The sequence below is a fragment of the Schistocerca americana genome, chromosome 2, assembly GCF_021461395.2.
Source record: "Schistocerca americana isolate TAMUIC-IGC-003095 chromosome 2, iqSchAmer2.1, whole genome shotgun sequence".
NCBI classification, from domain to species: Eukaryota; Metazoa; Arthropoda; class Insecta; order Orthoptera; family Acrididae; genus Schistocerca; species Schistocerca americana.
In genome coordinates this window covers 988,286,197-988,310,570 of record NC_060120.1, presented here as the reverse complement: position 1 = coordinate 988,310,570, position 24,374 = coordinate 988,286,197, and positions in this window count along the sequence as shown.

Here is a 24,374-nt window from a genome sequence, read left to right as displayed (position 1 = left end):
CGGCAATTCAGTTTTCCATCTCCAGACCCAAAATGCATCTTTAAAAAATTATCGATGTTGAGATACTGTGGCCATCTGTTTCTGGGTGTTGGTAATTTTCAAGTGCTTCCTTCAAAGACTTGACAGCACTTGAGAATTCAAGTGCAGTCAGGTCTTCGAAGGAAGTCCTTGAGAATTCCCGAGAGCTAGAAGCAGATGAGCCCAGTGTGCCAATATCGATAATTTTTGAGAGGTGCATATGGCGCCTGACGGTGGCATACTGAATTGCCGGAACTGGTAGCAAAAATAAAATAAATTAGCTTCTCAATTTTCATGGCTGTTTGTGGAATTTTTTTTTAAACCGTCCTAGTGTGTTGTGACTACAATCACTCAGACGCGCTCTCGTCGACCATCAAATAACACTGCTCCAAGACACACTGGCTTCGAGGTGACTTCCTTGGATGCTGGCCACCAACCGACTCCTTCATTGCAGCCCTCCTCACTCCACCGTTACATCTTCAACTGTGCCCCACTGCGTTACTGTAGGCCTGTCACGCCCATCCCAAAACAAGTCTGGCTAGCGTCCCGTACTCGGCCCATTGCTAGCGCCGCGGCCTCCGGCGGGGGGTCTGGGAGTAGTCGTCACACTTCCCGCTCAGCTATCCAACAACGTCGACCGCTACTCCAAGCTCAGCCATAGCCTGTATTGACCACCAGCCATTTGGCATAGGCTTTCCAGCTTCTACCACGGTCCCAGCGATGATCTACAGGAAGCGTTGGCTGTTCGTAGTGGAACAGTCACTAACTTCCTCCGGAGCTCATCTAGTAGAAGCTCACGGGAGAGCGCCGGCGACCTCCCTCTTTGGCCAAAGGGACATGATAAACCACGTTCCAAAAATTTCAAATTGACAGAACAAATGAAAAGTTAGTTACATGTTGCCTAGAAACTGTAACACCCTAAGAAACCCGAAAACCCAAATAAGAATGTCATGATAATTTAATGTAGGGAACAGTGTTATCCTGAGAGGTATGACAACTTTGACAATAATATAACACCTTAAAGTTTTGATGAACACCAATTTCAATAATTACTGAGCATGTCATGATATAAAGGTAGAAAGAAGGAAACGCTATTTTTAATTAGCTATCTCAGTAATGACTGTAAATCAGTGCGACGAAAGTTAAGTCCAAAATAATAAGTCGGTCAGAGATAATATTTATTGTGAAAGAGAGTTGTAAACACGGCGAAAAGGAAATTCAATGCGTCTACAACGCTCGATCATGGAAAAGTTAGTCGCTTGCTAGCTTGCTTGCTATCAAGTCATGAGAGAGCACCGTTTGTTGTAGTACTACAAACGGAACGCTACGAGATTGTTTCTTAAAAAAAAAAGTAATATTGTGAGACAGAGATTCTGGGACTTTGTTCTCAGTTATTCTGAAGTGATATTCTGATAGTGTACGAAGAGTTAATGAACTTTAATTATTGGAGATATCATTGTTGGACTCAACCTTCATCGAAGTGAACAGTTACAACGAAGAATGGACATAGTATCGAAGACTGCAATACCTGATTAGCATGGAGTAGGAAACATTAATACGACCACATGAAGATAATACAAATGCGCCAATTGTAAAAGTTGTCGTAATTGTCACGATCACCGAATTGAAAAGAATCGTAATTGATCTGATCCATCGGTGTGCGTGTCGTGTGATGATTATAAACTAATTCCTAAGAAGGAACAACAAAATTGTCCATCAGTAATGGAAATCTCACGTGTTGGCTCCATCATTAATTGAACTGTGTGATAGTTGATGATCAAAATTAATTAACTGTGAATATTTTAATTGAAAGATTGACTTGATGAACACTGAGCACTGAAAGGAGTGTTTTGCCGAAGTAATATCACGACGCATGAAAGCAAGATAGCATTATAGATTATCTCTGGATTTGCGTCGTGCCGTAGTGACCAATTCTGCCTAGCAACGTAACAACTACTACTGATACTGAACCGCAAATGAATTTTTCCTTATTACTTCAGTGGTGTGAAACTACGCCGGTGATGAATGATTCACTCAATACTGCAATAACTAACTAACTAACCGGGCATAGCACATCATCATAAAACCATAACAGACAATTAAAATCAGCAGTTCGCATCACTGAGAAGTCTTTCATACATTACGCGGGGAACAATTTTCTTTAGATATTTTCAAGTGTGTTCCACGTTATCCGACGGGGACAACCATCACTGCGCGTCGCGTCTCCATTCCACTGACGGAGCTGTAGCAGTAGCGGCTCAACATCAACAGTGACAACAAAGGCGGAGGGGAGACGTCACAAAACGAAAAGGTTAAATAATGGTTTCTAGAAGAGTCAGATATTTGATACTTTATGTTCATGTTCAAAATATTGACTGTGCTTCACCTCTAACTTTGGTAATGTTTACATTTCTTTGGGGGTAGTACATTTCCGTTTCAGACTCTATTGGATTTCTCTTCCCTCCAAAATTTCAGTTTCTATATCCAATAGATTCGCTTGATATTATGTAAATTGCTGCCGGAAGGGCGATGTTGAATGATATTATTTTCACCATTGACTGCTTATACTGTTATTGTAATTTCCACAATTTCACCATTTTAATTTTAGGATTAAGCCGTTATGAACAGATTTGTCAACATGGGTTAAAGTTTCTGTGTTTTAATATGTAAACTGCTTGATTATAGCATAAAGTCTACACTGAAACTGTGCCGGCTGTAGTGTGTATAAGTGAAGAGTTGTCCGTTGGTAAGTGAGAATGGCGTACTACATCAGTATGTCATTGGCAGATTAGTAAATATAGCCATTAAAACCGTATGTTTTTAGGCTGATTAGGGCCATCAAGTACACGTGGCATGGTCTATAAATGATTATTTTACCCTGCCCATGCAGAAAATATAAGGTCGTAAGATTTGTGAGTGTTTCTGGGAAAACTGTTCGATGCAGAGAAAAACCATCCAACATACAAATGTGTGTACATACCATGGAACTGCGTGTAAGCCGGCCGGAGTGGCCGAGCGGTTGTAGGCACTACAGTCTGGAACCGCGTGACCGCTACGGTCGCAGGTTCGAATCCTGCCTCGGGCATGGATGTGTGTTGTGTCCTTAGGTTAGTTAGGTTTAAGTAGTTCTAAGTTCTAGGGGACTGATGACCTCAGCAGTTAGGTCCCATAGTGCTCAGAGCCATTGGAACCATTTTTTTTTAACTGCGTGTAAAAATATTTGCACTTACGTGCAAAATACCTTGTGTGTTGGGAGGGGGGGGGGGGGGGGAGAGGGAGAGGGTGAGACCAGTGGCGAAAAAGTCGTCGTTAAAAAAAACTCAACACCACTTCGAAATTAAACAGAGTTACGAAAGAGGTACGTTTACGAATATCCTGTTGTAGCCACTCGACGCTTAGTTATTTACACGAGGAAAAATGATTATCTGCAATACTTTCCACTTAATTCTTCGCTTATAAAGATAAGTTAAACTTCTGTAATACGACCTTGTTGTGCTGCAAAATAATCCCCTCTACAGAACTCAAGTGCTCTCGTGGAAACAGATAGCAAACGAGGCCTTAATCTTCACTAACGAGCGTAGATGGCGCGAAATATTACCGACAAAATTCCAGAGGAGAAGTGGAGCTCTCCAGATGGCAGTTGAAGCAAAAGTGTACCAGCCATCATCGTCATTACTACAATAACTTTGTCAAATGTTTTTGAGGACTGCGGCTTGTACTTTGGCTCTCTCGCGCAGCGCGGCCGGGAAGATTGTTTCATTTCTTTCTCAGAAGGTATTAAGGTGGCGGCAGATATCCGCAGCAGCGGCTAATCTCCCGAAGAAGGGAACGTGGCCATCAGGAAGTGGCGAAGCTCGGGCAAGCGGAAGAGGTCCTACCGAATCTCTTTTCTGCCCCAGCGACACAAAACCGTGAAATCTTGTTTTACTGCGTAAAATGAGGCAGCCAGCGTGGCGGTGTTAATAAAGGGGACAGGATAAAGGAGAGGCGCGACGCCGAGAAAGAGACGTCACAAAGCGAAATTGCTTTCTGCCGGATCAGCTTATTGAAATATTCGCCACGCCGCAGTTGGTCTTAGCTTCAGCTGCGAACGCGAAGTCTTCGTCGAGGAACGTGTAGAGGACATTAATTTTTTTCTTTCCTTTCTCTCGGGATGGAAGGAAAGGCAACAGTTGCCATAACATCATGAAAGGGAGTCGCTAGCGGTAGTAGTCCTAAATGAAATTACTGATGCACTGTTAACATTAGCTGTTGAGGGAAACATGGGTCAAGATGATAAATTTAGGAACACCTGGAGTGACTGCCCTTCCTCCTAATATCGCCGCATTCGACACTAGGTGCAGACGAACCGCACCTCATCACAGATAACATAAGAATTATCCCTTCACATATCGTGTAAAGTGTTTCAAAATATTCATTCAGTTTCACGAGACTGGATATTCTACATGAATGCAAATAGAATCTAGTACGAGTCAGAGCTCACGTATAGCACGACAAAGATTTCATTGTCAAACGAACAATCTAACTGCAAAGGATATATCTTTTCCAACTACGTTTAGGATCATTCATCTTTCACAAATGTTCATTGTGCCATCCAACGGCCACATGATAAACGTCCTGACAATAACATTCATGTTATGGAGGAGAGGAATTTCCCAAACAGCTACAAATTGATTCCGAACTTGATTTATAGACCGGTTTTGTCGTCCCGAAATCGAGATATATTTTAGAACTGTAGCTGCTGTCTTCTTCGTCCAGAATTACGCAAATTTTGAATGTATGGTGCGAGTTTGAGAAGCAGAGGAGCTTGGTAAACATTATTAATTTCTTTCACTCTGCAGCAGACTGTGCGCTGATATGAAACTTCCTGTCGAATTAAAACTATGCACCGGACCGAGATTCGAACTTGAGACCTTTGCTTTTCACGGGCAAAAGCTCTACCGACTGAGCCACCCAAGCACAACTGACGACCTTACTTCACAGATTTAATTTTGTCGAATAGAGTAAAGATCCCGAGATCGAGTCTCAGTGCAGCACCCAGTTTTAATTTGCATGGAAGTTTTATAATTGATTTGGTGTGTCTGTGTGTACGCATGTATGTAGGAATGTGTGTGTGTGTGTGTGTGTGTGTGTGTGTGTGTGTGTGTGTGTGTGTCGGGTGAGTGGATGTGAATGAGGGTGCGAGGGGAGGAAGACCCTGTGTAAATGATATATAGGCTTAAACATACAGTATGTGATCAAAAGTATCCGGACAACTGGCTGAAAATGACTTAAAAGTTCGTGACGCCCTGGATCGGTAATGCTGGAATTCAATATGGTGTTGGTCCTCCCTTGATGACAGCTTGCACTCGCGCTGGCGTATGTTCAAGTAGGTGCTGGAACGTTTCTTGAGGAATGGCAGCCCATTCTTCAAGAGGTGCTGCACTGAGGAGAGGTATCGATGTCGGTCGGTGAGGCCTGGCACGAAGTCGGCGCTCCAAAACATCCCAAAGGTGTTCTATAGGATTCAGGTCAGGATTCTCTGCAGGCCAGTCCATTACAGGGACGTTATTGTCGTGTAACCAGTCCATCACAGGCCGTGCACTATGAACAGGTGCTCAATCGTATTGAAAGACGCAATCGCCATCCTCGAATTGTTCTTCAGCAGTGAGAAGCAAGAAGGTGCTTAAAACATCAATGTAGGCCTGTAATAGTACTACCCAAAACAACAAGCGGTGCAAGCCTCATCCATGAAAAACACGACCACACCATAACACCGCCGCCTCCGAATATTGCTGTTGGCACTACACACGTTGGCAGATGACTTTCACCGGGCATTCGCCATAGCCACTCACAGCCATCGGATCGCCACATTAAGTACCGTGATTCGCCACTCCACACAACTTTTTTCCACCGTTCAGTCGTGAAATGTGTACGCTCCTTACACCAAGCGAGGCTTCATTTGGCATTTACCAGCACGGTGTGTGGCTTATGAGCAGCTGCTCGACCATGAAATCCAAGTTTTATCACCTCCCGCTTGTCACAGTACTTGCAGTGGATCCTGATGCAGTTTGGAATTCCTGTGTGATGTTCTGGATAGATGTCAGCGTATTACACATTACGACCCTCTTCAACTGTCGGCAGTCTCTGCCAGTCAACAGACGAGGTCGGCCTGTACTCTTTTGTGATGTACGTGTCCATTCATGTTTTCACTTCACTGTCACATCAGATACAGTGGACCTAGGGATGTTCAGGAGTGTGAAAATCTCGCGTTCAGACGTATGACCCAAGTGACACCCAATCACCTGACCACGTTCGAGGTTCGTGAGTTCCGCAGGGCGCCCCATTCTGCCTTCTCACGATGGCTAATGACTACTGACGTAGCTGATACAGAGTACTGGGCAGTAGATGGCAGCACAATACACCTAATAAGAAAAACGTATGTTTTTGAGGGTGTACGGATACTTTTGATCACGTAGTGTATTTGGACAAAGTGATACAATTTTTTTTGCAAAAAGCGATATTTTAATAAAACATATTTAATTTTCGAACGCGGAAAAAAAGACAACAGCAGTTTCTAACCCCAGAACGATCAGTATAATGTCAATTACTTACACAAGTACTGAGCAAATATACGGAACAGTACAGATAATATTAAAGGTAATATCAAAACTACTGTTGATTTTTTAAACATGTTTGTAGAAAGAGAAGCACTCGGTACAGAGAGAAGATTGCTTAAGAGGAGAAATACAAATACTTGAGAGTACCATATATAGAATATATATATGAAGTCTGTGGCAGTCTGCACAGAAAAATGTGAAGATAGAGGCTTAAGCTGCAAAGAAACAGCAAACTCAACAAAAAATAAATTGACGACTTCTTCTCGGCTTGTCAGCCGAGTCAAGGCGTCGTTCAGCGGCAACAATTTAACAGATTCCCTACCTGGCATCTCAGGTGCAGTCTTCGGCTGAAGATGACAAGTGACCTGAGAAGATTTCTTCCTAGAAAGTCTAAATTTGCGAATAACAATTGTTTATTCTTCCCAAGAGACAGGCAAGTGTTTCAGAAGAGATACTTTATACTAGTGGTGCAATAGTTTTAGACATTAGAACTCGTGCCTCTTTTCAGATACTTCTAGGAGTGTCATCCTTTAATCCATTTCGGTATGGAAAATCTTTATAAAGTCTCTCTGTTATTATCTTGAAAATATCACGTACATTGGTTCCTCGTCAGCAAAATGTGTAGAAATGAGTTTAGTAAATATCGAGCCATTTGATAGTGAAGAACGAAACGTTTCGCCAGCACCTCATCAGGCTATTTGATGGTGAGCCGAGAGGACAGGGAATGATGAGGATGTAACTGCATCTGAGCTGACTGCGCTGGGGCACTTCCCCTACCGGCGCTGCCGTTTCTCTCCGACCTCACCTCCTTCCTACGGCGCAATCGAGCTGGCATCTCCCGAAGAACTTCATTGTATTTCAAATAAGGAGCCATCCTTACTGCATCCTTCTCTTCCGGAGACAAAAGGAAGGGGAAGGAGTGGGGCGTTCTGTGAGGACGCAGAGGAAGTGGAAAGGAGGGAAGATGGAAGGGAAGTAGGGAAAACGTCGCAGTAGGTTTGTTTGCAATCGCGTTAAACGGACGTGCTGATGCAGTCGCTCGGAAAAAATTGAGCGGCGTGGGAGGAGGGAGAGCGCTGTTTCGTTGACGAGGTAATAGCGTGGGTCTACGCCCTGTAATGCTGTTGTTCCTCTCGATTCGGCTCGTATTCGTGCTCTACAGTAACTGCCGCTCAAGACTATACTTCGAAAGATTCGCAGTAAGGCGGTCAGTTAAGTGTCCATCTCAAGTTACAATTGCCGCCCCTCCCCACCATCAAAAACATTTTACCAAAGTTTGTAACTCCATTGTATTTTCACTTTCTTTGCTTTGTAATCTTGCATTCCTGTTTCGTATAATCAACACCTATATCGTATACGTTCCGAGTGTAGCAGTAACGCATTTGAGTGCCACAATGAGGCTCTGCGTTCGAACTTTGGTAATACAAATATTTTCTTCTAGGTTGGATAACCAAGCACTTTGAGAGTAACTGTAGGACTAATTGACAAATCAGTGATCATCTGCTTAAAAAGCCTTCCTCGTCTAATAAGAGGACAACGTACTCAATTTTTATTTCACTAATTGTGACGAAAAATGTCATTTGCACAGAAAATGAAGCTCGGCGGGGCAGAATCTTGTACTGCGATATCGCCATGAAAACTGACGTTTGTGAACATGCTTTCTTAACTTCATTCGACTGATCTGCTGGTTCTTCTGGTTACTCTGACATTTTCCGTACTTAAGCAGTGTGTTTGTTTGTCTTACCAGATATCTGTCAAAATGTATAGTACAGTTTCACAAACTATAAATTTAGCCTCAACTATTACATTTATAGCTGTATTAGTGGTCGTTCGTCCTGCTCTAACGTCATAAATCTGCGAAATGTTTCCCAAGCATATGTTCCTTTTAGCAAAATATTTTATGTTCTCCCTTTTTCTGAGATCATCAGGGGCTAGTAAAAAAAAATCTTGTAGCATATAAAATCGAGACGTAAATTACACGCAGTAATGTAAACACCTGGAGCAAACATAATTTTACACGTCACGCACTTGGACTGGGCGAGTTGGCGAAGTAGTTAGCTCACTGGGCTCACATTCGGAAGGACTACGGTTCAAATCTGCGTCCGCCCATCCTGATTTACTTTTTCCGTGACTTTCTCAAATCGCTACAGACAAATGCAGGGATGGTTTCTTTGAAAGGGCACGGCCGACTTCCTTAAGCCGATGGGACCGATGACCTTGCTGCTTTATCCTCTGCCCCCGAATCAACCAACGAACCACCGTACTTCGTAACCGGAAGCAGTCTGGAAAGCTTGTCAGGGTGATGTAGGGTAGGTTTTGCTGAGAAATAATGGCTAAGAAAAACATCCGATACGTTGCCCCGTTGCCGAGTTAATTGGCACTAAAGTTAGCCGATTAGGGCCTTTCGCACACGGATTCCAGCTGACCAGTAGATACAGTTAGTGTCAGATGACAGAGAGCACGAGGCTGCTTGTCCTTTGCGTCGGGTTCGAACCTTACCAATGTCCTATGACCAATTTTGTGTTATTCTCCTGTTCGGTTTAACGAGATTTCTAGTATTGACCAAGGATATCGATACCACACCACAATCCGCCATGAGCATTGATAGTATAGTCATTAGCGATGTCTCACTGCAGTCCATCAACATTAATAAAGTAAGTACTATGTATGTGAGCGTACGTGGCTCTGGTCAGCATTTGTTACATACGCCATTGTAACAGACAACACTGGAAGCAGCTGAGGAGAAGAACGGACAAAAAGGACAAAGTGATAGGACCTGCTAAAACATCAGGGATCAACGGGCAAAATGACTTGATATGTGTTAAGAGCTCAAGCAATATGTCCATGGAACCACAGGGAGACGTAAAGGAAAGACTGTAGAAGGCGATAGAGACTGAAGTATATCTGACAAGTAGTCAAAGTTATTGGGTGTAAGTGCTTCCTTCGGATGAAGAGTTTTGCGCAGAAGAGGCGGGCCGCATCAAAACACTTACAAGACTTGTCGCTTCGGAACTCAGGCAGTAAACCCATCCATCATGCACAGTGTCACTCTTGTAGCGTTTGCCATTGGAGACTGATGAGCGTCTCCACAACGTTCTTACGCATACAAAGTAAACGTAACGAAACACCCCAGTGTAGGATATTATTTATTCGTTTATGGTAAGGGCAGAGACTGACAATCACTACTCAAGTATCGTTCGAAAGAGGGTGGTTTTATTACATTTATGTTTGACATTTACAATGTATGTTAGTCCGACATCTATTTATTCCATATGTGATCGTTCCACTTTAAGTCACATCAGATGTTTATTCGCAGATGTACAGGGGAACACGTGAATTCCGGTACGATAAATTATTTTAATACAGGCAGTACCTGTGGCCTTATTGCCTTAGCTTTCAGTGTGTGCACCAATTAAAATTGCATTGCATTACACTGTCTGGGCTGGCCGGAGTGGCCGAGCGGGTCTAGGCGCTTCAGTCTGGAACCGCGCGACCGCTACGGTTGCAGGTTCGAATCCTGCCTCGGGCATGGATGTGTGTGATGTCCTTAGGTTAGTTAGGTTTAAATAGTTCTAAGTTCTAGGGGACTGATGACCACAGATGTTAAGTCCCATAGTACTCAAAGCCATTTGAACGGTTTGCACTGTCTGGTGATCCCTCAGAAGGAATTGAGTACCGGTGTCTCAGTGTTTTCTTGTGAGGTACATAGACGGCAGTTTCCATTTGTGGACGTCATATCCAACCAGGCTCAAGCAGTGCGACATTTTAATGCAATGCAAATTACAAGGGTAGTCTGCTTGATTAAAAAAGGATGGGTTTTCCGTTGTGTTACTTCGGGTGCCAATGTCGCTCCGTCTATACTTAAGCTGTAGATATGCTACAGGGAGGCAGGTAGTATAACAGCCGAGTTGGACAAACTCGCCGACGCATTACAGCCCCATGTCAAAACAGATATCCGGACATCTCTGCGTTGCGGCGTCGCACGGGTAGCGCCAGAGTAGGACTGTTGATACTTTTAAATATATCGGGAATCCGATATACCGCTATTTAAAAAGTACATTTATCGGCCTTTCGTATATCGAAAGAAATTGTCAATATACCGGCGGAAGAAATGTCGATGTATCAGACAATAAAAAAATCTGTTGGACATTGTAAATGTACTGCCAGTTTTAGAGCTGTACGTTTAACTCTTATTACTAGGTATTTTGTACATCAACTACTTATCCCCTTCACAGTAAGAATTGAAAGGAAAACGATGCACGTTCAAGCTTAGCGATAACCATTTTGGTAACAATGGTAACTGCCTGTAAGTGGCACAATTATAAGTGTCCGATGGGTCTGTCGTTCGGTTTCATCGCATATGGGATTAATCTGAACACTTCATGTCGACTTCCTGTTTCCTCATTTTTGCAAACGCCAGCGATATAGCAGTTGTAGTGGCAAAACTGCGTGGTGAAGTTAAACGTTGCTGTTTCGGTTGGTAGCGCCGAGCACCGATTGCGTCAGCATTTCCCCTCACACTTCTCCGCCCACCACAAAGACCAATTTCGTCATGTAGATTTTTGTTTATTAGTTTCATGAATTGTTTCCGAAAAATTACGATTTGAAGAAACAGCACTCTACTTGTGTTAAAATTGTTTTTCAACGCAACTGGTGTGCTGTTTCTTCACATCGGATGTTTTGTTATTCCATTCACACCACCGCTTCACACAGTCAAAGAGAAAGACTGGACCTGATGAAAGCTCAAAAAGTAGTAAGATTTCTTCCTACAGTGGAAGTAAAATTATGGTCTAGAATTATTTCAAAAGAACATCTTCTTTTATCGAAAATTGCGATCTATATGTAATGCAAAATAAAAATATCGGCACTCGTCGTTACCATCTCAACATTGATGTGCCGGCCGAAGTGGCCGTGCGGTTAAAGGCGCTGCAGTCTGGAACCGCAAGACCGCTACGGTCGCAGGTTCGAATCCTGCCTCGGGCATGGATGTTTGTGATGTCCTTAGGTTAGTTAGGTTTAACTGGTTCTAAGTTCTAGGGGACTAATGACCTCAGCAGTTGAGTCCCATAGTGCTCAGAGCCATTTCATTTCAACATTGATGTATCGAATTATCGCTGAAAAATGTAACGCCGACATACCGATACTTCTTGAAAAAATGTCTATACGTCGATGCATCGATATTTTATCAACAGCGCTACACCAGAGGACTGTGAGACTTTTTGAAAAGGGCCGTTAGATTCCCTGTGATCGATCAAACTATAATGAGCAGGTTACGAGACAGGACCTCACGACGCAGACATTCTGTTCGACTGCTCCACTTGACAAGACATCTGGCAACTCGCCTTCAGTTCTGCCGTTCCTAAGTCAACTGGCAGTTTCGTCACTGGCGAAACGAGTCATTCACAGACGAGTCCAAATATCATCTGACGCGAGGTGATGGCCGTGTTCGTATGCGGAGACCGGTGGTGAGTGCTACCTCCCAGATGTTTTCTAGAAAGTCGACGGATTTTCTTTCCTGAGTTCTGTGATGTTCTGGGTAGCCACCGGTGTTGACAGCCATACGGATCTTGTAGTGACCCCGGGAACCACTACATTCGTTTTCATGATACTATCGTTTTAACAAGGTATAATCATTGCTATGCTACGACGTACAGAGAGGCCATAGAAATTCAAAATGTGAGAAAAATCTTAACAGAAAAGTAGAAAGATTGGAATTTAACATTTGTGGACCTTAGTGCTAAATAAAACAAACAGCGGCAATTTTTCTCCCCTACATACTCCATAACAAACGTCGATGGGACTGCGATATCTTAGGCAGAAGTCTGATAATGTCACTAATCGCTGCGTTGGTGTACACTGAGGTGACAGAGGTCATGGCATACCTCCTAATAGCGTATCGGACCTCCTTTTTCGCCAAGTAGTGCAGCAACTCGACGTACCATGGACTCAATAAGTTGTTGGAAGTCCCCGGAAGAAATACTGGGTCACGCTATAGCCGTCCATAATTGCGAAAATGGGAAAGTGTTGCCGATGCAGAATTTTGTGCACGAACTGACTTCTCGATTATGTTCCATTAATGTTCGATGGGGGTTCATATCGGGCGATCTGGGTGTTCAAATCACTCCCTCTTATTGTCCAGAATGTTATTCAAACCAGTCGCGAACAGTGTCCCAATGACATGGCGCACTCTCATCCATAAATATTCCTTCGTTGTCTCGGAACAAGAAATCCATGAATGCCTGCAAGTGTTTTCCAAGTAGCCGAACATGACAATTTCTAGTTAATGATCCGTTCCGCTGGACCAAAGGACGCAGCTCATCCCATCTAAACGGACCGCTCACAATTATGGAGCCACCTCCAGCTTGCGCAGTTTCTTGTTGACAACTTGGTGCCATGGCTTCGTGGGGTCTGCGTCACCTACAAACCCTACAACCAGCTATTTTTCTTTTCTTTATTTTTGGTTAGAGTAATCAGTCTTATGACTGGTTTGATGCGATTAGCCACGAATTCTGCTTCTGTGCCAACCTCTTCACCTCAGAGTGGCACTTGCTACCTACGTCTTCAATTATTTGCTCGATGTATTCCAACCTCTTCCTCTACAGTTTTTTGCCTCTAGAACCGTGGAAGCCATTCCCTGATGTCTTAACATAAGTTATATCATTCTGTCCCTTCTCCTTGTCAGTGTTTTCCACATATACCTTTCCTCTCCGATTCTGTGCATTCCTTACCTTATCAGTCAACCTAATCTTCAACATTCGTCTTTAGTACCACATCTCAAATTCTTCGATTCTCTTCTGTTCCGGTTTTCTCACAGTCCATGTTTAACTACCACACAATGCTGTACTCAAAAAGTACACTTTCAGAAATTTCTTCCTCAAGTTAAGGCCTATGTTTGATACTAGTAGACTTCTCTTCGCCAGGAATGCCATTTTTGCCATTGCTAATCTGCCTTTGATATCCACCTTGCTCCATCCGTCGGTGATAATTTTGCTGCTTAGGTAGCATAATTCCGTAACTTCATCTACTTCGTGACCATCAATCCTGATGTTAAGTTTCTCGCTCTACTAATTCCTGATACTTTTCGTTACTTTCGTCTTTCTTCGATTTACCCTCAGTCTGTATTCTGTACTCATTAGATTGTTCATTCCATTCAGTGGATCATGTAATTCTTCTCCACTTTCACTCTGCATAGCAAAGTCATCTGCGAATCGTACCATTGATATCCTATCACCTTGAATTTTACTCACACTCCTGAACCTTTCTTTTAATTCCATCATTACTTCTTCGATGTACAGATTGAACATTAGGGGAGAAAGACTGCATCCCTGTCTTACACCCTTCTTAATCCGAGCACTTCGTACTTGGACGTCCACTCTTATTATTCCCTCTTGGCTCTTGTACACACTATATATTAGGCGTCTATCAGTATAGCTTACCCCTACTTTTCTCAGAATTTTGCGATCTTGCACCATTTTTCACTGCCGGATACTTTTTCCACGTCTACAAATCCTATGAACGTGTCTTGATTTTTCTTTAGTCCTGCCTCCATTATCAACCGGGAAGTCGCAATTTACCTTTCCCAAAGCCAAACTGATCGTCACCTAACACATCCTCAATTTTCATTTCCATTCTTCCGTATATTATTCATGTAAGCGACTTGGGTGCATGAGCTGTTAAGCTGACTATGAGATAATTCTCGCAATTGTCAGCTCTTGCAGTCTTCGGAAGTTCGTGGCTACAATTTTTACGAAAGTGAGATGGTATGTCGCCATACATTCTACATTCCAAAGAGAATAGTCGGTTTGTTGCCACCACCCCAATGATTTTAGCAATTCTGATGGAATGTTATCTATCCAGTCTGTCTTACATGATCTTAAGTCCTCCAAAGCTCTCTTAAATTCTTTTGCGAATACTGGATACCCCATCTCTTCTGAATCAAGTCCTATTTTTTCTTCTATTACATCAGACAAGTCTTGCACTTCACAGAACCCCTCAAGGTATCCTTCCACGTATCCGTTCCTTCGTCTGCATTTAACAGTGGAATTCCCGTTCCACTCTTAATGTTACTACCCTTGCTTTTAATTGTTAATTGTTCAAAGGCTCTGAACACTATGGGACTTAACATCTGCTCCTATAACCCGACCTAATGCAGCAACTAGATGTGCCATGGACTCAATAAGTTGCTGTAAATCCTCTGCAGAATTAATGACCCATGCTACAGCCGACCATGACTGCGAAAATGTTGCCGGTGCACAGTTTTGTGCACGTACTGAGAGGACCCAGTCCACTCCATGTAAACACAGCTCACACCATTATGGAGCCACCACGTGCTTGCACAGGTCCTTGATGACGACTTAGGTACATGGCTTCGTGGGGTGTGCGCCAGAGTCCGACCCTACCATCAGCTCTTATACCCACTGAAATCGTGACTCATCTGCCAAGCCGCTGTTTCCCAATTGTTCAGTGTCCAGCCGATATGGCCACGAGCCCAGAAGAGCGGCTGCAGGCTACGTCGTGCTAAAGCACTCGCGTCGGTCGTCTGCTGCCAAATTTCACAGCACTGTATTCACGGGTATGTTCGTCATACTCCCCACGCTGATTTCTGCGCGTATTCCACGCAGTGTTGCTTCTCTCTTGGCACTGACAACACTGTGTAGATGCCAATGCTGTCGGTCGTTACGAGAACGTCGTCGGCCACTGCGTTGTCTGCAGTTAGAGGTAATGCCTGAAATTTGGCATTCTCGTCACAGTGTTGGTTTCGGAATATTATATTTCGAATCGATTTCCGCATTCAGTGTTTCTGAATACTCGTCGTGCGGCCAAAATCACGTCGTACACCTTCTACATATGCATCTACATACTCCGCAATCCACCATACGGTGCATGGCGGAGGGTACATCGTACCACAACTAGCATCTTCTCTCCCTGTTCCACTCCCAAACAGAACGAGGGAAAAATGACTGCCTATATGCCTCTGTACGAGCCCTAATCTCTCTTATCTTTGTGGTCTTTCCGCGAAATATAAGTTGGCGGCAGTAAAATAGTACTGCAGTCAGCCTCAAATGCTGGTTCTCTAAATTTCCGCAGTAGCGATTCACGAAAAGAACGCCTCCTTTCCTCCAGACACTCCCACCCGGGTTCCTGAAGCATTTCCGTAACACTCGCGTGATGATCAAACTTACCAGTAACAAATATAGCGGCCCGCCTCTGAATTGCTTCTATGTCCTCCCTCAATCCGACCTGATAGGGATCCCAAACGCTCGAGCAGTACTCAAGAATAGGTCGTATTAGTGTTTTATAAGCGGTCTCCTTTACAGATGAACGACATCTTTCCAAAATTCTACCAATGAACCGAAGACGACTATCCGCCTTCCCTGCAACTGGTATTACATGCTTGTCCCACTTCACATCGCTCTGCAATATTACGCCCAAATATTTAATCGACGTGACTGTCTCAAGCGCTACACTACTAATGGAGTATTCAAACATTACGGGATTCTTTTTCCTATTCATCTGCATTAATTTACATCTATCTATATTTAGAGTTAGCTGCCATTCTTTACACCAATCACAAATCCTATCCAAGTAATCTTATATACTCCTACAGTAACTCAACGACGACACCTTCCCGTACACCACAGCATCATCAGCAAACAGCCGCACATTGCTATCCACTCTATCCAAAAGATCATTTGTATAGATAGAAAACAACAGCGGACCTACCACACTTCCCTGGGGCACTCCAGATGATACCCTCACCTCCGATGAACACTCACCATCGAGGACAACGTACTGGGTTCTACTACTTAAGTCCTTCACACATGAATCACCTAAGTAGGAATGACAGCACAGCCAACGAATTGCCGTTTTATATCTTGTGTAAGTGACAGCACCTCCATTTGTATATGTACGTATCGCTATCCCGGGACTTTTGACAAATCAGTGTATATAAACATTTCGGTTTGTTGAACTTGTTTGAGACTATAGCCGCTTTCTGCGTCGTAGAAGCCTCTCATGATATCTCTAGCATTGAAAGACGAAACAATGGGTGGGGGATTATGCGTTTGACCATATCAGCAATAGAGGAAACAGCTGCCACGACACTTGCGTTCTGTGATATAATTGTTAGTACATTCCTACTTTCAAAAAAATGGCTCTGAGCACTATGGGACTCAACTTCTGTGGTCATCAGTCGCCTAGAGCTTAGAACTAATGAAACCTAACTAACCTAAGGACATCACACACATCCATGCCCGAGGCAGGATTCGAACCTGCGATCGTAGCAGTCCCGCGGTTCCGGACTGCGCGCCTAGAACCACTAGACCATCGCGGCCGGCCCTACTTTTCATTTGAAATCTGGGAAGAACTTTTTTTTAGCACTCAAATTTGAGGGCCCGAGATTGTTTCAACTAACCAGCTCCTGGTGGACAGAGGGAGAGAGCCGATTATCGAAATCACCGCCGAATTATACCGTACTCTGCCCTCTTCACGCGCGGTAATTCGAGCCCAATAATGCACTGTCCGCGGGCCACTTGCGGGACGCGTGTGGCTTCGCGAGCAAGTGGCGGTAATGTCCGCCGGCCGCTGCCGACAGAACAGATTTTATTGGCTGCGCGCCATTTAGGAAATGGAGGCCAGATTTATGCGCTCGTGCCGTTGTTTTTGCCGCCGGAGGGGACGGCCGGTTGTCGAGCGCCGGCGACAGAACGCGGCGTGGATATTGCGCGGACAAAAGCCGCGCCACGCCGCGCGGGCCAGCCCTATGAGGTCAATATCAGCTTTGTTATTTGTCACTTGCCACAAACTGCCGGTCATTTGCGGAGACTGCCGCACGGCCAGCTTATCGTGTAATGGGACAGCGGAGCTCTGTGGCCGCGGCGGGGGTGCTCAACGGCTAGGCGTGTCTGTGCGCTACAACGGGCGAGGTGCGCCCAGCCATCACCGAACTTGGCGGGATTCCGTGATTTATAGTATCGCTGACAATGCACGCCAACGCGCACGATACTTTGCGTGTGTGTGTGTGTGTGTGTCAGCGATGTTGATGATAATTGGTACGTCTAAATCCGCCCCGATGGCGATCTCTGGGCAAACAGTGCACACGCGATTCGATGGACCTGCGATTCCCTCTCTGTAGCCTGATCCCTTTCAACTGCAATGTCACTCAGAGTCACAGGGCATTTTTTAATGCGGGCTTCGTGTCGCGCGGAAGCAGCAAAAGAGGGAGGAGGAGGAGAAAATAAAAGAAAAGGGGTAAAGGAGGGGAGGGGGGAGGGAGGGAGGGGGAGAGTTGCAGCGTACAAAAGTGGCGACCAGCGTTCCACCAGAATGGGGAATGTTCTCCCCGGCAGGGCTCTTTCGCTTTAGACCCTGCCTTTGTACCGTGGCGGCCGGTGAAGAGTTGCCTTTTGTAATTTTCATGCAGGTGGCCGTTAAAAGTGAGAGACAGAGGCAAAGAGGGAGTGGTTAGGTATGACGGCGAAGGGGGGCGGGGGGAGGCGGCGTGGAATAACTGCAGAGGGAACGCGACGCAGTAGGCCATCATCGTCGTGATTTACGACTTTCTCGTTACAAATGAAAGCGGAGAGCTCTTTCAAAATATTGCTGTAAGCGTATTTCATCCGACACACTTTCGCGCCGCTTGCAGTATTGAAACTGTAGAACGTAAGCGCTTATCCAGCGTAGATCCACCTGTTTCACGTCGAGCAGAAAGTGTGATAGGCGAATGGCAATTTGTTACGAGGCTGAAAGTGATGTAAACAGGACAAGTACGATGCAACAAGCAATACTGATAGTTTTCCGAATTTTTGTGTGTTTCTAGGGACAGTCATAAGTAGTAACAGTGAGTAGTGACCGAGGGGAAGACATACCCCGGTGTTGCCGGTAACCAGGCTTCACAGGGCTTTGAGAGTGTGGCTTCAGAAAGGGGTAGAGAGCACCCGGCAATGCCGCAAAGTTTGGTCGGAACCTGCCGGCCGCTGTGGCCGAGCGGTTCTAGGCGCCTCAGTCCGGAACCGCGCTGCTGCTACAGTCGCAGATTCGAATCCTGCCTCGGGCATGGATGTGTGTGATGTTCTTAGGTTAGTTAGGTTTAAGTAATTCTACGTCTAGGGGACAGATGACCTCAGATGTTAAGTACGAAAGTGCATAGAGCCATATTTTTGTCCGAACCTCTGACTGCAAATAAGACAAGTTCACGAATGGAATTAAAATTCATGATGACAGAATACTAATGATTGAATTCTCTCATTTTTAGAGCACTGAAGGTGTGATCTGTTGTACTTGCTAAAAAGCTTTCAACAGTCTAGATCGCATAAAATATTTCTTTATTTAAGTCAACGGGTTTCGACAGACTTTGTTGTCATCTTGAGGTCTTAAAAAATCTGTTTGTTGTGAGAACGTGTTTCTCTTACGTTGAACACGCGAAGTTGTCATGTGGATACAAATCAACACAATTTGGCATGGACTTCTACGTAAAATGAACACGTTGTCACAACAAAAAGATTTCAAGTTATGAAGATGACTGCTAATTCTGTCGAAACCGGTAATGTTAAATAAAAAATATTTTACGTAATTTAGGCTGTTGAATATGTTTTAGAATACTAAAAGGAACTCGTTAAATTTCGGTTACACGATAAATCAGTCTAATCTAAAAGCCTTAAATTCAACTAAATACCTAGATATTACAATTACGAACAACTTAAATAGGAAAGAACACATAGAAAATGTTGCGGCAAAGGCTAACCAAAGGCTGCGTTTGATTGGCAGGACACTTAGAAAATGTAACAGACCTATTTAGGAGACAGCCGGCCGGAGTGGCCGTGCGGTTCTAGGCGCTACAGTCTGGAACCGAGCGACCACTACGGTCGCAGGTTCGAATCCTGCCTCGGGCACGGATGTGTGTGATGTCCTTAGGTTAGTTAGGTTTAATTAGTTCTAAGTTCTAGGCGACTGATGACCTTAGAAGTTAAGTCGCATAGTGCTCAGAACCATATTAAGGAGACTGCCTACACTACGCTTGTCCGTCCTCTTTTAGAATATTGATGCTCGGTGTGGGATCCTTACCGGGTAGGACTGACGTAGTGCATAGGAAAACTTCAAAGAAAGGCAGCACGTTTTGTATTATCGCGAAATATGGGAAAGAGTGCCACAGAAATGATACGGGATTTGGGCTGGAAATCATTAAAAGAAAGGCGGTTTTCGTTGCGACGGAATCGTCTCACGAAATTGCAGTCACCAACTTTCTCCTCCGAATGCAAAAATATTTTGTTGGCACCGACCTACATAGAGCGGAACGATCACCACGATAAAATAAGGGAAATCAGATCTCGTAAGGAAAGGTATAGGTGTTCATTCCTTCCGTACGCTATACGTGATTGGAATAATAGAGAATTCTGAAAGTGGTTCGATGAACCCTCCGCCAGGCACTTAAATGTGATTTGCAGAGTATCCTTGTAGATGTAGATGTAGATGTAGATGTACTGACAGTCGGGCTCACAGTCGAACACAGGATGGCAGGACACGCAAACCTCTACAAACGTCTGCTATTCTAATGTAGTCCAACACAGCACTACTGAAAACCCTAAACGGTTGCAACTATTGGCTAATACTTGTGGGTATTACCCGTAAATCTGCAACATCGGTCCATATAGGATGCTGGCAGGCAGCCTAGACATGTGAATCCGTACCAGAGGTCTGCAAATCGGGCGTTTTGCTCCCTCGTAATCTCTCGAGCCCACAGCGGCTGGGGTTGGCTTACTCGAGTGCGGATGCTGTGGTCGAGCAAGGTGCTCTCGGGAGGGCAGAGGCCCCCAGGTCAGTGGCGCTTTTACTGCGTTCGTTATGCGAGGGTAGATGCAGCACATTCATTTTCTCGGCCAGTTTGTGTTGACAAAATGCCGAATTTGTTGTAGGACATCGTGGAATATTTCCACTTCAGCTGTTATAGTTTCATGAAATTCTGAAGCGTGGCGGCAGTAAATGTAGCCTTGGAAATGGAGGCGCATATCAGACAGACAGTAGTTGTCGTTCGGGTTCTTTCGGCGGAAAAATCGTGCAGAGTCTCGAAACGGCATCAAGAAGGCGCTGACCCGCGCGCCAGTGGAGAGAGCGGGCAGCGCCACACCTTCAACAATACATTCAGCGCCCCCTGTCAACGCAGTCTACAGCATCAGTACTGAGTAATAGGAAGATGATAATTAGCCTGCGTTCTGCAGATAGTAATACTGTGTAAACAGCTGCATGTAGGATGCACAGAAAACATCAAGTCACCTCATAACGAGAAGTTAAGTTATGCATCTTTCCGTTTTAGAAATAAAGTAATCTGTTAATTAATTTGAAAGTGTTTTGAACAGATCATTTTGGATAACTGCCACCGGCCATTGCAATTTCACTCCTTCCTTGTTTATGTCGATGCTGATCAACAAAATTAGAGCATCACAGATGTTCATAGGTGCTTTCAGAACGTCTGCGGAGACCTGGCAGTAAACAAAAGCACGGTGAGTAGTTGTACAAGGCACCTGTCATCATCGCAATAAGTTCGCGGAAACCTGTCTGATTTCCCACGCGTCGGCCGCGTAGAAACGACTTCAGCGTGTACGTCGCCACGAAAAAGCAACCGATCTTCTCCTTCCCCATGACAGCGCAAGGAATTACAGCTCACAAAACTTCATTTCTCATCCAACCTAGATCCAGGATCTTGCACTTTCCGTCTTCCATCTGTTTGGCCCAATAAAGGATCCACTCCTGCAGCGTTTCCGATGAGAAGTGCTTGATCACCTACAAGCACTCCCCCGGAGTCTCATCTCTGCTCACAAGAACCGCTGGCTATGAAGACAAAATTTTTCCACAGACAACGAGCAGCAGACCAGTGTTGATAACTGGCCAAAATCACACGCGGCTGCTTTCTGTGACGAAGATATTAGAAAGTTGATTCAACACTACGAGAACACTCGAAGTTGTAGCGACGACCATGTGGAGAAGCAGATGGAAGGTGTACCTAACTGTTGCAAATAAAACGTTTCAGGTTTTCGCTATCGTTTCCATTTCGCGTCCGATAGGAACTCACTTTCTGGACAACCCTCGTAAGATGGTTATCTGACATCGGCACGAGGAGATCGGTCCATTATTATGAAAAGTTTGACAAGAAAGGGCTGTGTCAAGTCGCTGCAAATAGGCGCACTAATTAAAAACAGACAGTCCAAGTTACTAAAGTGTCGTCTCTGTTCTCAACAGACCATTAATTTACATTTATGCACTCTTCATAATATTTGTACCTACACTAACAGTATGAGAATAAATTACTGACAAGGGTCGTGCTTATGAATAAGTTTGACGTGTATAGGAAGCCAAATGTTACAGAGTTATACAGAGTACATCTACATCATTAAACAGCGTAAGTAACATGCTGTTACAATGTGTGCAAGACTTTATTTAGAAGTGATAGATGTACAGTTATTCAGAATATAGTAGCTATTAACATTCCAACACGTGAAATCATCGACGTTCTTAAGCCATATGATGAAAAAGGAAAATGGGGAGGGGTGGAAAAAGGGGGGATGAACAGGACAGGGAGAGACTCTAAGACCGTGTTTTTGCAGTGTTCATCTCGAGCTTTAGTGAAAGTATCCAAGAGGTATACGATATGAATCGTTTCATCTTTTCATAGAAAAACCATCATTCACACTATGCATGGCAGCGTTCTCACTATTGGCATAGTCAAGCTTTAAGAACTCATATGATCTAAAACCAGTTCTCATTTAATATTACCACATGCCTAATATACAGGATTCGAATTTGTGGTGGGCCGCATCAAACCAGTTAATACACACGTATTAAGATACAGGGTGTTTCAAGAATGACCGGTATATTTGAAACGGCAATAAAAACTAAACGAGCAGCGATATAAATACACCGTTTGTTGCAATATGCTTGGGACAACAGTACATTTTCAGGCGGACAAACTTTCGAAATTACAGTACAGTACGTCGTCTTTCTGCTGTAAGCGTGTGCTGTTCACAACGTGCAAGTGTGCTGTAGACAACATGGTTTATTCATTAGAACAGAGGATTTTTCTGGTGTTGGAACTCCACCGCCTAGAACACAGTGTTGTTGCAACAAGACGAAGTTTTCAACGGAGGTTTAATGTAACCAAAGGACCGAAAAGCGATACAATAAAGGATCTGTTTGAAAAATTTCAACGGACTGGGAACGTGACGGATGAACGCGTGAATTTGTGGCGGTACAAACTGCCTTAGACGACACTGCGAACACCTCGTGGTTTATGCAAGATGGTGCCCGGCCACATCGCACGGCCGACGTCTTTAATTTCCTGAATGAATATTTCGATGATCGTGTGATTGCTTTGGGCTATCCGAAACATACAGGAGGCGGCGTGGATTGGCCTCCCTATTCGCCAGACATGAACCCCTGTGACTTCTTTCTGTGGGGACACTTGAAAGACCAGGTGTACCGCCAGAATCCAGAAACAATTGAACAGCTGAAGCAGTACATCTCATCTGCATGTGAAGCCATTCCGCCAGACACGTTGTCAAAGGTTGCGGGTAATTTCATTCAGAGACTACGCCATATTATTGCTACGCATGGTAGATATGTGGAAAATATCGTACTATAGAGTTTCCCAGACCGCAGCGTCATCTGTTGTTGAAAATTGTAACTACTGTAATTTCGAAAGTTTTCTGCCTGAAAATGTACTGTTGTCCCAAGCATATTGCAACAAACGGTGTATTTCTATCGCTGCTCGTTTAGTTTTTATTGCCGTTTCAAATATACCGGTCATTTTTGAAACACCCTGTACAACTGGATCATGCATTGTATGACATGTGCGTATATTATGTTGTTCAACCCGGCTACAGTCGCAGAACGGATTTTGCATAAAATGTAAACCCATGTCTAGATCATAAGAATTAAATTGAAAGACTATTAATAGGCACTGGTGTGGGTCGTAATGAGAAGTCTTGAGAAGTATCAGTCATAATAAGAACTTTGTGCTCATAAATTATTTACGCAGGTCTGGACTCTACTGTTTATACGCTAACATCGTATCTCCAAAGATTTCCGCTTTATCCATGTGAGCTATTTTAAAGAAAGAGGAAGGATTTCATGAATATATCTATATCGTGGTAGATACAATTCACAACGTTGTATACCGTAAGCGATAAGTATACTATTATTTTTTTGAGCTGTGTTGATTGCTTTAATATAGATCAATGCCCACTGGCAGCTAATGTCATGAATTTCTTCCTTTCGCCCAGTTAAGTTACTGTGTGTATGTAAGTTTAGAGGTGGGGATATTCATCCACTAAATAATTGTTAGAAGTCATGGTGAATCCTCCAGCTCTCATTTATTTTGCACAATTCCCTACTATTTTCGGTCAGTGATTATCATCAAGCTTAGCTCACACTTGCGCCCTGAAAGTTATAACATAAGTTTCTCCTTTATGCCGATAAGCAGTTATTATCGTCAGAAATTTTTGACGTACTACGGTGAGCATATAAGAGCAAACTAGTTTCGTTCATGTTATGGTATAACTTTGTTGTCGTTTATGCAGGCTAAGCTTGGTAACGGCCATTGATCGAAAGTAGTAGCGAATTGCGCGAAATAAATGACAGCTGAAGGTTTCACCATGAATTTTAACAAGTTACTGTGCGTCCGAAAGTCACGCGCCTTTAACTGGACCACCTACGAAATGTGATACTGCAGTGATATGAGTGATGCTCCGATTGCAAACAGGCAACGGA